This window comes from Cucurbita moschata, unplaced genomic scaffold (genome assembly GCF_002738365.1).
Source record: "Cucurbita moschata cultivar Rifu unplaced genomic scaffold, Cmos_1.0 Cmo_Scf00007, whole genome shotgun sequence".
Classification (NCBI taxonomy): domain Eukaryota; kingdom Viridiplantae; phylum Streptophyta; class Magnoliopsida; order Cucurbitales; family Cucurbitaceae; genus Cucurbita; species Cucurbita moschata.
In genome coordinates, this window is record NW_019268523.1 from 5521194 (window position 1) to 5529838 (window position 8645).

The window sequence follows — 8645 nt, forward strand, 5'->3', positions numbered from 1 at the left end:
TGACTTATGATCATATTAAATTCATTTATATGATCAGCAATAGATTCATCTTCAGACATCTGTATATTGAACAATCTCCGCATCAAATATACCTAGTTCATAGCCGACGGTTTTTCATACATATTTGACAGCGCCTTCAATAGATCTGACGTTGTCTTCTCCTTGATAATGTTAAACGCCACGTTTCTGGATAGCGTCAACTGGATCAGCTCTAAGGCTTGTCGATCCTTGAGCTTCCACTATTTCGTGGTCATGGTATACGGCTTCACCCCCAACAGAGGTTCGTGAAGATCTTTCTGGTACAGATAATCTTCAATTTGCATCTTCTAGAAACCGAAATCGGATCCATCGAACTTCAAAATTCCAATCTTTGAACTTTCCATCTTCACAGATCGTGGTGAATTTCGCCTAGCTCTGATACCAGTTGTTAGGATCGCACAACAACGCACACAATCGATCTAGATGAACACAAAGAACAGGATAGAGAAAAGTGCAAGGAGAACTCTGGCTAAAAAGATTTTTTTATTGATGACTTCACGTATATACCGTAAGAGAGAATTACGGAGAATAGAAAGTACATTTTCAAAGCTCTATCGGACGGGATATATATATAGTTCAGTTTACTATATATAGCTTTACCAGATTTAACCATCTACTATATATAGTTTTACCAGATTTAACCATCTACTATATATATCTATTTACTATATATAGCTTTACCAGATTTAACCATCTACTATATATAGCTATTTACTATATATAGCTTTACCGGATATAACCGTTGACCAAGCTATAAATAAGCAGCAGACTCCATAACCTAACCGTCATGATCCTCTTCTTAATCTTTTGTGTAGCTACATTGGTAGAGGTCTAGATCTAAATGGAAATTGGAGTTTTAGACCTATGTGCACCCTGAGAATCTGTTTAGCCCCGAGGGACTAATTTCGAGAGACTTGGAGATGTGAGATAAGATTTAAAACACCTTGACGCCCTAATAAGTAGACATCCACAAAACCTAAGGATCCTCAAGAGAACTTATGAGACCACTAGCAGCATAAATGGTATCAAATTAAAGAATCGCACTTGTGTGTAGAAATGAGTCCAAGCCCATCAACTTGCCTAAAGAGAGGACAAGGGACTACATGAGTTAGGCAACATAAGTAACTACTATTATGTGTAGAAACTGGAGAAGACTTGTAAACATACCTTGAGGATGAGGGACTACATGAGTAGATAACATGAGAAGACAATATTGTGCGTAAGAAAAACCCGTCATAATAGGGAATAGAGGACTACATAAGTAAATGATATATGAGAAGAATTTCCAAGGCTCTACGAAAAGTTCGTGCCAACTTACTAGGTTAAGGAAGCAATGAGAAATTGAAATAGGTTGTTTACTAAGTATTTTTAGACTCACCTCCTTACCCTTTTCTTTTTCAAGTAGCGATTGAGGTAGGGAGGAGCAGTGATGCAAACATGCTCTTTTATAGCAGCAAGACAGCCAGGACAGCGACTGTATGACGCTTGTTGTAATAACCCAAAAATTAGGAAAAAAGAAAGGGGAAGGGAAATTTTCCCACATTACATAAGTTGAGAAGTGTAGAGGTCCCTCACTTCATTTATTCATCCCACTTGAACGATTCAAAGCTAGTTGAATAATACACATTTTGAGGGATCCACCTTAGGTCTGAAATGTTCGAACCCTTTTCTCTTAATTTCAATTGTTTAGAAGCATTTAAAGTTAAGTATGACTACCTTTTAGCTCATTTAAATTTTTGAAATCAATTTTAAAGTATTTATGCATAATTAAGCTTAGCTAGTTCAAATCATTTTATGCCAAACTAATGAGTCATATCCCAAGTGGAATTCTGATTTATGATTGTTGGACTCCTTAGGCACAGTTAAATTTTAGAGAGCAATTTTAAGCTAGCATCAAGGATTCGTAGTATTTTCGGCCTAGGTCAACCATGTAATTAGTCTTACTATTAGCTCGGTCAAAAGACTTGTTTTATGTATGACGACACATACCTAGTGACCCTTGCACCTGCATTTATGCTTTATATTATATGATGATGTGACTATAATATATTATGATGAGACTATGATATATGATGATGTTAATATGTTATATGATGATGCTATTTATTGTTATATGATGTCATGCGATGATGTTAAATTATGACGTTGTATGATGATGATGATAACATGACAATGTAAGATGTATGATAATGAGATGACTTAATAGGATTTAATATGATGTTATTTCATATTAAGACAATGTGCATGTATTAAATGAAATGATGCGTCATGATGATGATTTTTCCAAGACACAACCCTAGTTAATGTTAATGATGATGAACCTATGAAGGCCAAGACATTCATGTTACTTAGAGTAATATGTGAACGATATATAGGGTTATGTCATAAAAATTATTTAAAGATGAAAACCATAGGGACCTCATGCATTTTGTGTGTACATGTACATCAAGTTACTTCCCCATTTATGATGACGAGTACGGACACGGTAAACTATGATGATGATGATCATGTCTTGCATGACATTCAGGGGTCTATTGACCTCCACACATCGCTATGGAAAACTAGCTCGAGTATGATGGGTCTAGACGCTCGCACGTGCGGATGGTATGTATGGAAGTACTACACATCTAATTTTGTCCGGATTGGAGGCCCCCTATGATGGTTTTAACAATAGGTCCCTAAATCATGAGTTGTATGTGTTTGCATTCCCTGACCCCAATAGTGCGGTCACTTTTGAGTATTTCTTAAAATACTTAAACCGTTTGCTACTTCTATTTCAGGTAAAGGAAAGACACCCTTTTACAACTGACGAGACATTGCAAGTAGTGATCACGACACGTGCATAAGATAATGATATTTTATTTTCTTAGTCATAGGTTAGTATAGGGTGTTTTTAGTTTTAATGTTTTACTTATTTTATTTAGTATTTCCTTATGTTTTCTTAAAATGCTTTTAAACATGTAATTCCATGGCAATGTTTAATGATGAATATTTGAAGGTTTAATTCCACATAAGAGTATAAGTTATGATGACGGTAATGACTTTAGATTAGTAGAAATCTAGGGTAGGAGATCCCACATCTGTTGGAGAGGAGAACAAAGCATTTTTTACACGGGTCTGGAAACCTCTCCTTACCAATTCCATTTTGTTCTAGAGAGTAAAGAATTGTTAACTCACTTTAGATGCTCCTTTCTTTTCATGCGACTATAGTCAACAATAAGTAGTAAAAAGTATATACTCCCACCCAAGGATGTAGTTTGCATTGACCCACGTAAATCAACATGAATCAGTTCTAAACACATCCTTCACATAAACTAATTGAATCAATTCTTGGTAATCTGACAACCATACCTTTATCTTGGTAATCCAAAAACCATACCTTTATCCCTGTGTATTTTATGGCCGTTCATATAAAGATGCCCATATCTCAAATACCATAATATCGAGTAATCTTTTGTGCGAGTAGTAAGAGCAAAATCCCCTGTTAGAAACATCCCGTGGAAACATCTTATTTGAAGTAATGACAATTTGAACTTTATGGCATGATTTCTTATTTGTAATGACATGTGTTGTCCATCAAATAGAATGGAATGTCCTCTAGTCATCAATTGTCCAACACTCAATAAATTGTACCGCAAATCAAACACAAATTGAACACTATCTAACAGTTTTATCTTATCATGACTAGTTTCGACTTTCACTATGTCTTTTCCTACAACTTGCATCTCTCTTGTATTGCCAAGTTACACCTTAATTCTTTGCATCTCATCAAGCTCTTGGAATAAAGATTTTGTGCATGTCAGGTGGTTCAAGCATCCACTATCAACAAACCATAAATCACTTTTTTTGTTAATATAAAATACTAGCCATAAAAAGTCTTTCTTCTTCATCTTCTGTCACAAAATTCATTTGTTGATCTTTATACCAACAATCAGCTTTCATATGCCCATATCTTCTGCAACGGTAACATTGAATGACATTCCTTAAGTTACTTTACTCATTGACTTGTCTTTGTTTATCATTTCTCCCTCTACCCCTGTTACCACATGCACCATGGTTGCTACAAAATTCTCCTCTTCCACGACTTCTACTTCCTAAACGAATATTTTCTCCTTCGTTGTTGGTTGTCTCCTTCACTTGTAGTGTCTTTTTTTCATTTCTTTCTGATGATCTATTGATTCTTGACTCATGATCATGAAGCGAGCTCATCAGCTCATCAACAGAGAGAATTGATAGATCCTTAGCTTCTTCCATAGCAGCCACCCGATGGTCAAACTTTGAAGTTAACTTCTCAACATCTTTGCAACAATTATTTCATCTGAAATTTTCTATCCATAGCACACATCTGACTCACTATTATCACTTCTCTTGACAAAAAAATCAGCAATTGATTCACCATTTGTCATGAGCAAAGTTTCAAAATCTCGTCTTAGAGATTGCCATTACACTGTTATGATATTTGAATCTCCTTAAAACTCCTTTTGCAAAATTGATTATGTTTGCTTTGATGTGGTTGCCGCTGCAATTCGTGAAAAAATAGTCTCGTGAATTGCTTGTTGAATAATGAACAGAGCATTGACATCCTTTTTTATGGTTTCTCCTAGTTCTTCCTTCTCTTCTACTATGGGTCTTAATACATCAACAAAACTATGCTCCACCAAGTCCAATAACTCCTGCCATCTGAACAAGGTCTTCATCTTGATGCTCTACCACTCATATTTTTCACCATGAAAAATTGGTATGAGCAGTGCAAAAGAAGAAAAACTAGCTACTGCTATTTTTCATTCCGTAAAACAAATATAATCACTCTCGTGTTGAAAAGAACCTAGCTCTGATTCAGAATTTTTTGGTTAAAAAAATATTGAAAGAGATAGCATAAGACATAATAGAATTAAAGGTGCAAATGTTTTATCGTTGTTATTCAATCCTCCCACCAAGTTCTAATATATATAGGCATAATAGGGTAGCTAGAAACCAAAATCCTACTAAACAATTGACCATAAATAAATTCATAAATTTAGGAAACTACTAACAATTTTTTCAAAACTTGGTCAAAACATTCAATCATATCTCAACATTCTAACATGTAGCACCAACATCATCTTCGCATCTTTTGGTTGACGGGTGATCCTTTGAATGATTGTTTTGTTAGACCCCGTTGCTACTGAACATTTTGCTAAGGGCATAGGAGTGACTTTATGTTCAAGTATAAAATTCATCTCTAACACAACATCGAAGTCATCCATCTAGACAATCACAAAAATAATTTGTTCTGTCCAAGTTCCTATCTTGATCGGAATTCTCTTTGCAACGTACATAAGATCGCGTTCTACTATCTCTTCTATCCAACCACTCTTCTGGAGGGAAGATAAATACTTTTAGGCCCCTATGCAGGGGTTTTCCACACTTTCGACTAGCAGTGTTTCGACTTTCGCCATCTCGTACTCAGCTTCTGATCTCATTCCAAATTTTTCTTCGAAGGAATAGAGTACTACCTTTTGTGGACACTCAATTTTTCGATGAGTCCACTTGCATATGAAGTAAGATAAGAGGACTATACTTTGACTGTGACTATTCTAGCTATAATGTCTCTACTATGGATTTCTACCTCTCTGTTTGGAGAACTCACATTCCCCTCCTTCACCTTCAAGTCTATCATTTCCCCCCACCTTTGGGGGAGTTAGATCGATAATTTTTATCTCCACCACTTACATAAGCTTGGTTTCATCTTATATCTTGAGGTTGATCGATGTTAAAATCAAACAGTAGTTCGACTGTAGCATAGTTCATGGAAAGGTCTTGAGCTCTTTATTGGAAGAGTTTGGTTTACGCCTACCGCTTCAGCCCCTGAATAAAGCTAAAGATCTTGTCTTTCTAAAACATATCACGTATAACTAACTTAAGCCTATAAAACAACTTAACCTAGTCTTGGATATTGCCAGTATGCCTCAACTCCCTTAACTTTCTTCTTATGATTATCTTGATATTCTTTTAAAGAACTGAGAGAGGAGTTCTTATTTTAATCTCTCCAAGTGTTCACAATGCATCAACCATCTTGAATGTTCATGTACTTTGATCTCCACAACTTTGTATCGGTAGCAAGATGTATTGTTGCCAATGTGACTTTGCTTCTTCTATCACGATGTTTGTGGCTCAAAAGTACTGTTCAACTTCAAATATAAAATTCTCTAGAGCTTTGGCAAGATCTTTGGCTCCAGAACCTTTACCTTGTTGAATTGGACTACACCCCCAGTTGTGGTTTGATTCCTCATTGTTCTTATAGTGAGGTCTAGTCTGGCGCTCAGATCTACCAATTCAATCCTAACCACTCCAAGGGCTTCTTTCAAATCCTTAGAAGTTTTTGAGACCATTTGAACGATCGCTTGTTCAGCATTTTCTAAGCCCTCGATGTGTAAATTCATCTGAGTAACAAAGCCCGTCAAACTATCCTCACACTTGAACCAATAAGAAGTTGTGACCTTGTGTTCTCGAACCTCGACACTAACTATTAATTCACGAATAAACATTGTCTCAAGGCAGCTTACCATCTCGTTAATCCTGTCAACTTTAGTAGCAATCTCTTTCATACAAGACTTCAAAAGCCTCATTCCATCAAGAACTTCACTCAAGTTAGAATAATTGATCTTTCATCTCTATCAATCAGTCAACATGGGACTTGTCCAGTTGTTTTGTAATGAGCATGTTTGTGTACTATTATTCAAGGAGCGGAATCAACTATATACCACTTGTCACAATCACACTCTTGGGTATCGAGATAATGATTGTACAACACTTGTTTTAACCTAACAAATAAGTCAACATATGGAAGTTGGACTTCATAGACAACCTTGATGTAAGATCGAACTTTGGGCAATACTTGAGAGAAATGTTTTAGAAAAAGTGAGTGAGGAATGAATTAAAAATAATTTGAAATAAATCAATGTTATATGCTAAAAGCGAATATGCAACAACCACAACTTTGATAGCATATAGCCCGGGCAGAAAGAATTGATAACTCGTCATATCCCCCTATAATACATTTTAGGGAATTTTAGCTCCAATGGGTATAAACATGATCTTGGTGACTGGTCATAGGCCCCTACATTGACATAACAAGAATAGTAAAGCTCTATCTAACATGAAAGAAAGTAAAAGAGGTTTAGAACGGATCTGCGAATTGGACATGTCTTGGACAAGCATGATTAGGACATCTGATTGGGACACATGCCTTAAATAAGCATGATCGTGACACTTGGGAGCTACACTACCACAGAGGGGGTTGACTTGAGACGTCAGTGTAAATCTGTATATTATTGAGTTGTCAACTGTATTCATTTTACATCCTATTCTTGTCCCTTGTTTAAATAACATGAAAAGCACGGGATTGTATGGTTTTTGTTTTGGAGTTTGATTTTGATAAATGGTGTTGTAGGTTTTTAATTAGCACAAAATTTTACATTATTTTTGTACTTTATTTTTATTTTTATTTTTACTTTTTTTTTGCTTTTCTTTTAGCCACTATCCAAGATTCGAACCCTTGAGAATTAGGTTATGACTCCTTCAATTCTACCAGTGTCATTCGATAAGGAGCTTTAGAAATAAGTGTCATCCCTGGTTCCATATCAATACCGAAGTTTCGAATCCTTGAGAATCAGGTTATGACTCCTTCAATTCTACCAGTGTCATTCGATAAGGAGCTTTAGAAATAAGTGTCATCTCTAGTTCCATATCAATACTAAAGTTAGCTTCTCACATGGGAGCAACCTAAGTAGTTCTACAGGAAACACATCTAGGAATTCATTAACTACTATTACACCCGAAATATAAGTGTGAATACATCTTAGGTTAACAACGCTGGCCAATAGATCCCATGTGCCTTGGCTTATCAACCTCTTAGCCTCAACGATATTATTACCTTGGAAGCAGTTTCAATCTTCGATAACAAGAATTGAAAAACTCCTTATCGGTGGGGTTGGAAGATTACCTCTTCCTTGTAACAATACATGTTGTCATGATGAGCATTATAACCAATCCATACCTAGGATATTGTCATAATTATACATGTCCAATATTATCAAGAGTACATCTAAAGGTTGATCAAATACCACCATCTTACCCACCTTTAACTTCTCGCTTGTTAGTAATATAACCTTCGAAGAAATCGATACCAATAACTCACATGTTAAAGGTTCTACCTCAATATGGACTTGACTAACAAATATGAATGAAATAAAAGAATGTGTGGAGCTAGAATCAAACATGGTACATACGTAGCCACAAATAAGTAAAGTACCTGTTACCACTATGTTGGCATCCTCAACTACCTTGTTGGTGGTAGCATGTGCTATTCCTTGAGATCAAGTCGATCAACCTCTAACTTCTCGGTTTGGTCTCTTTGGCCAGTTTAAATTTGGGGTATCGAGATGATGTGTTTTCCCTTTAAACTCAACATTGACAAGCTAGGTTCTATCTTGGCACGTTCGATTTATCCACCAAAATAATTTCTATGCTTAAAATTGTCCCTGTGATACACTTCAAGTAACAAGCTTGGTCCAAAAACTTTTTTTTTTTTGGTTTTGTTTTTTTTTTTTTTTTTTTTTTTTTTT